The following is a 9134-nucleotide window of genomic DNA, read 5'->3' as shown; positions in this document are numbered from 1 at the left end:
ATTTCAAATTTCATCAGATGCCTTGGATACACCTATTGGAGTAGTCCTTGGGCAGGAAGAGGATAAAAAACCATATGCAATTTATTATATTAGCAAAAATTTATCCCCTGCTGAATTGAATTATACTGTTACTGAAAAGGAATTTTAGATGTAATACATGTTGTCAATAAGTTCATGCATTACATTACTAGATATCCAGTTATCTTGTATACAGATCACTCTGCCATAAAATATTTAGCAAATAAACCAATCACAAATGGTAGAATAACTAGATGGCTGATTTTATTGTAGGAATTTGATATTACAATCAAGGACTGACTTGGAAAAGAAAATCATGCGGCTGACTTTCTCTCCCGAATGCCAAAACCAGTGGACACAGTAGTAGTTGAAGATCAATTTCCAAATGCGCATTTGTTTGATGTCACTGTTAAAACACCCTGGCATGTTGATGTTTTGAATTACTTAGCAGAAGGTAAATTACCGAAACATCTATCTCCCAATGAACGAAAACAGATTGTCCAGCGAAGTGCTCGATTTTCCTGGATTGGGGGCCACCTGTTCCATACAGGGGCAGATATGCACATCAGGAGATGCGTCCGCGAGGATGAAATTTTTTATATTTTAAAACCCTGTCATGACGGACCATGTGGCAGACTTTCGCCAATCGCAGAATTGCGCATAAGGTCCTGCAAACAGGGTATTATTGGCCCAAAATTTTCAAATATGCAAAGAAGTTCGTTCAAGCTTGTGACAGTTGCTAAGGAGCAGGACGCCCTGGTCAGTCCAACGAAATGCCCCTAAATCCACAGCTAGTTATTGAACCATTTGAGCAATGGGCTCTCGATTTCGTTGGACCATTTAACCCATCCTCGAACCAGAAAATGAATAATTTGGTAGCAACAGAATATGTCACCAAATGGGTTGAAACAGAGGCATTGCCGAGAGCTACAGAGGATTCTGTCATACAGTTCTTGTTCCATATATTTGTGCGCTATGGGCTTCCAAGAGATATAATTACAGACGGTGAACCATAGTTTGTTGGTAACAAGATTGCTGCAACACTAAAAAATTATCATATCCAGCACAAAATTACCTCTCCATACCACCCACAGGCAAATGGTCAAGTAGAAAGCAGCAATAAAATAATAGAAGCAGTCTTAACAAAAACCGTTGCGTCACATAGACATGATTGGGCTGCAAGAATACCAGAAGCCTCGTGGGCTTACAGAACAACATGGAGAAGCACTACCAGCTATTCACCATACCAAATGGTGTTTGGAAAGGAACCCATCTTTCCCATAGAATTTGAAATCCAAACACTACGAATAGCACAGGAAGTCGGCTTAGATCTAAACGAGGCACAAACTAATAGATTACAGCAGATCAATGAGATAGATGAAATCAGGTTCTCTGCCCTCCAAAACACTGCATTAATCCAACAGCAACGAGCTAAATGGCACGATACACTCATTAAAAATAAAGTCTTCCACGAAGGAGACTGGGCGCTTTTATACGATTCCAAGTTTTGGGATTTTCCGGGAAACTTCAGACTTGTTGGCTGGGGCCATATGAAATCCAGAAGGTACATGATAATGGCACCCTTACTCTAACCATCATTGACGGATCTGGATATATCTTCAAGGTAAACGGCCACTGAGTTCGACTATATCGTAAACCACTTACTCGGGAGTCCTTCTATCAACAACTACGCAAAGACTCCAACATGCAAATTTTGGAAGAGGAAGAGAAATCTTCCTCACCTGTGATTCACCTGTTTTTACACTTTGTACATAATTTATTTGTTTTGTTACATCATTTTCTGTACATATTTGTGTATTACCACTTTGTTGTTCCTTTTCGAAGCAGCAACAATTCTATCGTTTTGTTGTTCCTTTTTCATGAGGAACGGCACTGTCGTTTCGCTGTTTCTTTTCTAAACGGACAGCATTTGTATACACTTTGGTTGTTTCTGCTGTTCCTTTTCCAAAGGGACAACATTTTCGTTTTGTTGTTCCTTTTCCAAAGGAACAGCACCCTTTGGGTCAGTCGTTCATTTTTCTGTTCCTTTTTCACTTTCATTTTGTTGTTCCTTTTACAAAGGAATGGCATTTGCGTTTTCTGTTGTTCATTTTCCAAAGGAACATCACTTTTGACTTTTGTTGTTCCTTTTCCAAAGGAACGGCATTTGTGTTTTCTGCTATTCATTTTCCAAAGGAACAACACTTTTGATTTTTGTTGTTCCTTTTCCAAAGGAACGACATTTGCGTTTTCTGTTATTCCTTTTCCAAAGGAACAGCACTTTTGATTTTTGTTGTTCCTTTTCCAAAGGAAAAACACCTTTGATTTTTGTTGTTCCTTTTCCAAAGGAACGGCATTTGCATTTTCTGTTGTTCCTTTTCCAAAGGAACAGCGCTTTTAATTTTTGTTGTTCATTTTCCAAAGGAATGCCATTTGTGCTTTCTGCTGAACAACACTTTTGATTTTTGTTGTTCCTTTTCCAAAGGAACGGCAATCGTGTTTTCTGTTGTTCCTTTTCCAAAGGAACAGCACTTTCGGTCGTTGCTGCTCCTTTTCCAAAGGAACGGCACTTGCATTTTTTTTTGCTATTCCTTTTTCAAAGGAAAGGCACTTGTATTCTTTTGCTCTTCCTTTTTGAAACGACAACATTCTCGTATTCCTTTTACTTATGCTTGTTCTCCTCGCTGTTCCAATTTAAAGATGCTTGTTGTTCCACTGTTTCAAGTCTTTTGGAACATAGCTATGCACTTATGCAATGGATACAAAACTGCAACATACTGAAATCTGTAAATTATATAAAATCGCTATTTTTTACAAGAAATTGCTCTGAATTGGTAAGAGGAAAGAGGGAAGGACACAATTACCCATTATTTTTGTTGTCATTATTCTACTAATACTGATATGACTGGTTATCTTTATCATGTTGGTTCCCTTTAAGTTCTCATAATCTTCTTTGATCATTATTAAGGAATAAGAACAAAGGGTCTATATTTTTCTATTGAGATGTTAAGACTTCTTCCACCATTCCTACTCTTAAGAAGTGTTGAACCACCCTTTTTGTATAAATAGGGAAGTACTTTATGAAAGAAAAAAGAAAAATGATGTTTATATGACTTGTTTATAAGAGTTGTCAAATGCAGGATAGGGGGTCTCATCAAGAGCCAGTCTACCATGATCATAAGGAAGAAAGTGAAGTGGCATTCCCACTACGGCCACCACAGCAGGGATATGGTCCAAGAGGCACATCAAAAAAAAAGAGTCCTTGGAATAGGAGGTCTCATCATGAGTCGGCCTGCCCACCTTTCACTCCTTCCTGGTGAATGGTATTATGGCTAACTGGTCACCAAGCCAGCATAATGGCCTACATTTTGACATTGCCTAGCACTTCCTAAGCATACACAAAGGATCATGGTTCCATGGGTGAAACAAACAACTATGTCAAGGTTATGGACACCTGTTGGCAGCAGAGCTCTACTAATGGTATTGAAGTCCCATTCCTTATACACCAATAGTAATCATCAACACCCTTCTGTCTCTTATACCTTTGTAATATGTCACATAAGATTATGCATATCATTTCCCCGAACCATTAAACACATGAAAATCTATTATAACCAATCATGACAGGAAAGTTGATAATGACCGCATTCGACTCTATGTGCAGGTCAGCTGTCCTATCCTCCCAGCCTCGCATCATATCACAACAGTCTCTTATTTGTTAAGCGATCCCATTATATTCCTCGATTTCGTCAATCTGCTCCTTTTGTAACACATGGAATTTCGGCATACGATGTTCCTTTATGACTCTGTATTCTGGCAGTTCGGCACGTCGCTCCCTCATTTGATGGCTAAAAACGACCTATTACATTACAGGGGGGAGGCAGGTAACCTCATCATTTGCTAGTATACGTGTCAAAATATTAGTTGGGAAATTTCTACTTGGGAATAGCAAGGCTCAACGGTATATTATTTTTCAATTTGCATGGCTTGTTGTTCCTAAGCCATTTCCGTAGTATGCTCTGTGGCAATTAGTAAGTGACTCAGGATTTGAGCGAGTCCTCCTGTTTTGTTAGTTTCTCTATGTTCTAACAGTTTGAATAGCCTGTTGTTCCATTGCCATCTCTGATATTTTACAGTGAAACCAAAAGCATGGGAGGAAGATCAATTCGGAGAGAACCACAGGTATTGACAGTCTCTGATGCTGCATGGGAAATCCTGGCAAGAGCAGGTTGGTTAGTTTATCTCAATCGTTTATAGGAATCCAACGAGACCATAACAATAGAATCAGTAGTAAGTCACCATGGGTTGATACGGTTGATAGTTAGCCATAGCCTCGCTCAGCAACAGAGCAGCTGGGAAGAGCTAATTGCCATGATAGACAGGGGATTGACTATGCCATCCCCAAAACGTAAGCATGCCACTAGTACACCAGATAGACCATTGAAACAAAGGAAATCAATCAGATTGGCACGGATTAGAGGGAGGCTGGAAAATTCCCAAGGGGATACTAGCCAACTAGTAGAGATAGATGATTCAGGGGATGAGCAACCCCCGCAATTGGAAGGAGAAGAGAATGAGAAAGGAATGCAAGGAAATTAGGAAGGAGAAACGGAGGAAGAGACCCAGTAACCTGGGCAGGAGGAGGAAGAAACAGAGCAGTGCGAAGACAGCCCCTTGCAAAATCCATTGCAGGAAGATGAATTCAGGCCAATATGGGCGAATATGCCCAACCTCTCAGCCCGCCAGGCCTCCATGTTGAAGAAGAACCAAAAGAGCATTATGCTCAAGACAAAAATGCACCCGAAGAATTACATGACGAGGAAGTAGAAAAAGAGAATCAGCATGTTCATGATGAAAGTATGACAGGAGAGAAAAGTGGTACAGAGGAGGAACAATCAGTTCCTAGCCAAACTACACCGGAAGAAATTCAGGAAGAAGAAGGGGTGGAAAAAGAACTCACCCAGGAAATAATAGAGCCGGCTAAGGTTTTTAATCCTGAACAACCCGAACAGAACAACGAAGGAGCACCCCAAGGAGAAAACCAGGGAATTGAACGAGATAATAGTCCAGGCCCGAGTAAACAGATAGTTGTTCCTTCTAAGGAAATAGAAGAAATTAAAAGATTACGGAAAGAACAGCAAAGATTAATGAATGTGACAGCTCGAATTCGAAAACAAATCAAGGTTTTGAAAATGAGGAAGAGGGTAAAAAGGACTTCGGGGGTGAAACATGCAACCACTCCGGCAAGACCCCTCAAGAAAAAGGTTCAGAGGACTCAAGTCCACCCTGCTGTTCAAAACCCTGTTGAGGAGCAGTCTGTTGTTCCAAACCCTGTTGAGGAGCAGTCTGCTATTCCAAATCCTGTTGAGAAGTAGTCTTTTTTTCAAAACCAAATGGAACAACATTCAACTGTTACCCATGTCGAAGTAAAAACAGATGATTTATCGGCCTGTGACAAAGAAGTGAAGACAGAGGCACATCCCTCTGAAGAAATGTGAACCATAAACACGAGACGATGCAATAAGAAGATTCAAGTGAACCTTCTACTCACCACTACCATGTAGGACAGTGATCCAAGGACAGTAACCCTACGAGAGGGTTTGATGCAAGCTCAGCAAGTAGCAGAAAAACTCACAAAACAAACGGTTCCTCGAGAAAGGTATGAAGAATTACAACAACAGCTAAGGAATGTCAATTTATTCGAAAGCCAAGCCTTTGAAGGATGGCGAAAGGAAGAAGAAAAAGTTGCAAAGGTAACTCAGAGGTTAGATATAGTTATCAAGCAGATGGATACCTTATGCTCTTTGTACACTGACGTCCTAGCATGTAGAGCCCCTGCTAAGAATTATGCATTGTTTTTAATGGAACGATATTTCCAATTGAAAATAAAAGCTGTCAGAGAAGGAGCCCCTATACAAATTAATACCATTGATGATTTTATAAATTGTTGTAAGCACTATGGGGTAAAGGTTCAAATATTTTTGTGTGAATTCTATCTACATAACCTTGTGTTAAACCAAGAGACAGAGCAGAACCCTGGCCATTTTGTTTGGGATATCCAACTGTAGGCATTTATTTTGTTTGGAGTTAATCAAATCAAATGGCTTAAAGCCTATAATTCCTTCCAAAGATAAGAAAACGGATTAGACTTATGGGTAAGAGCTCAGCCTAGAAATCCAGTGTAGTTGTGGAGGGAACATAGGAACCTCATGGGGACTCCAGGCGTGATTGAAGCATTAGGACCCATTCATACAGCAATCAATCGGCAGGGAATAGAATAATTTTTCACTATTAAAGACCTTGCCATTGATGCGGCTAAATTTTGATATCAAATCTCTAATTTGAATATCCAACTCAAGGAACCATTTAATTATGAAAACTTTAAGTTAGCCGTCGATCGCTTGAACCTCTATGGTGAATTTATCTTGAGAGCAGGGCCATCTTGGTTAGGATATAGGTTCCAGAGTCCGATTATTTGGCACCCTGCACCTGGATACCAAGCCCTGTATGAGATGCCTGAGGGTCAGACAAGCCATTTTTTTGAACATATAGTTAGGCATCATGGCTATAGACCACCACATGAGATCCCATCTCCAGCCTACTCTCTCACTACCTTACATGTCAACTACAATGTTTTCATGAGGGCATGAAAAAGGGTAAGCAGGGGGGTGTGTGGAGTACTAAAGAAGGTATGTTTTTGTTGATTATTTTGGCATCTTTTCATTAAAACTCACAGCCCCTTTGCATCATGAACTAGGTAGATAATAAGAAATCATAACAAAATCTGTAGGATTAATATGCAACACGATACATTGATAATTGCCATTTCTTATGCAGGAAAGGGAAAAACGAAAGATTGTCGTTCCAATGAAAAACACAGGGCCAAGTTAACTGTTGTCCCTTTGGCGGGGAACCACATGCAAACAAGGCGATCCAAATTAAAGCATATCAACCAAGGGAAGGAAATGGAGATTTCGACTCGGCGCAAGAAAACAAATGGATAACTGGGAATTAACAGTTTGGCGAATCCCTCAGGATCCTTTGATCCTGAGGTATCACTGCTTTAACTATTTTTACATCATTTATATCTCCGCCTTAGTTGTTATAAAAAGGGGCAGCACTGTTAGCCCGGGGGGGATTGGCTGTCATTTTTCTATGTAACTTTTCTCTGAATTTGAGACTTTGATCATCGACTATCGTTGAGAAGTGATCCATTGTAATTCTATTTTAATGCATTAATATAAACCTAGTTGTTGTTTCATCTTTGATCCTGGAATAATCTCAAGCGGTGTGTCCCTGGAGGCTAAGGTCCCAGCCCTGGTGGAACACTTTCTCCTGTACTATTACCTTTCGTTTGTGCGTAGTTTCCATTATCAGCTTTGTTCGGTAATCTGATATGTTTTGTTATTTTACATCACGGCTCTATTATATTTGATTTAAGTTTGACTGAGCAATTTCATTCTCTGTGACAAGAATGTTGTATTTTTCACCCTAGTTCTATAATGCATTGTTGTTCCTTTAATCATTAATATAATATTGTTGGTCTTTATGGAATGTTATCGTTGTTCAATTACAAAGTAACCGTGCTGTAACATTCATAAGTTGGTATTGCTGTATTCATCTATGGTTTACATTTAATTGCGATTGCTGTTCAACTGGCATTGTTGTTCCATTACGAATTAAAATCGTTATTCCTGATAACTAAGATTGATATTGGTGGTATCGAAATCACATTACTTCTTTTCTTAAGGCGTGTTGTGTGTGTTATTTATCTTGGTTTATCATGCACCTACATTTTGGATTTGTGTATTGTTCTATATTTCATTGCTAATCAGTTATCGTTCTATTTCCGTGTGTTATCCGATTTACCTTTAGAGTAAGGATTGCTACCTTATTTCTGTAGGATACGATTGCTGCACTTATTTCCGAAGATTAAGGTGTTGTTGTTCATAAGAATTAGTTGTTGTTACATTTTCTAGTTGTTGTTCCATTTCCTAGTTGTTGTTACATTTCCTAGTTGCTGTTCCATTTCCTGATTATTTGCGTTATCATTGCTTTGGTGTGCATAACGATCTGAAACTATAGTGGGCATTGAAATTTGTTGTCCAGTCCCCAGATTGACGATCTATTCCATGATTGTCTTTAGTTACATCAGTTTACAGAGGGATGAGTTACTTTTACTGGACCCTTGACCGATAAATTGCTTAGCATCTTGAATGCATGATTTCAGCTTTAAAGTGCTTTATTATAAGTAGATATTGTTTTAAGAATCCATTTACTCTTGTATTTTGAGTGCTATACTACTAGCATTACTCTTACAAATGACAGCCTCAAACTGAGACACTCTTTGAAATAACAAAATGTTCCTGGATTGACAAGTTAATGTGAGGTAATTAGAGGTGAAAAAGACCCTTTTTATGACTCGACACGCATCACAACCTCGATTTTATCAAAACTCATCAACCGAATGTTGCAGAGCTCATTCCTCACCTCAACCTTTCATCTCTGACATCCCACATTGCATCTACGAGTCGTCGACACATTCTTCTCAGTTGTTTTAGGGTAAGCCCGCTTTTCATTTCTTGCACTACGTTTTTGTCACTTTTTGTGTTTCGCTTTGTGTGAGTGTTGTCTTCTTGGTTTCATTGAATGATTGTTGTCGTTTTGATGTATGTTAGCTTGTAGAAGCATCACTTTAGTTTCCGTTCCCATCTCACTGATGTCACATGCATGACACTATTTTTGCACGAACGGTTGTCGTTACGGCAACTCCCTTCACACACGTGCATGCTTCCCCATTTTCTGGATCTTTCACTTATTATTTGCATGCATAAGCATTCACTCGTGTTTGCATTCATCTCATCATGCATTCATACTTCTCATGTTTTCAGTCACCCGTCGGTCGATCTCGGCTTCCTTGGCCCACACCGTGCCCTGCCCGACTAGCACTGCGCATTTCCAGAAGCGAAAGCTCTACCTTCCCTCCAGAAATTGTGCAAGTTTGGCCTAGCACTGACCTCCAAACTTGTATTGCGAAATTCTTGGAGGTAGTGTCTTGCTAGCCCCAAAAACTATGCAATGGAGTTTGTTGGTTGCATGTCACTGCTAACTGAAAT

The sequence above is a fragment of the Pinus tabuliformis genome, chromosome J (genome assembly GCF_031772625.1).
Source record: "Pinus tabuliformis cultivar Carrire ecotype Pingquan chromosome J, CPIR1, whole genome shotgun sequence".
In the NCBI taxonomy this organism is placed as follows: domain Eukaryota; kingdom Viridiplantae; phylum Streptophyta; class Pinopsida; order Pinales; family Pinaceae; genus Pinus; species Pinus tabuliformis.
Note: the sequence above shows the minus strand (reverse complement) of the source record.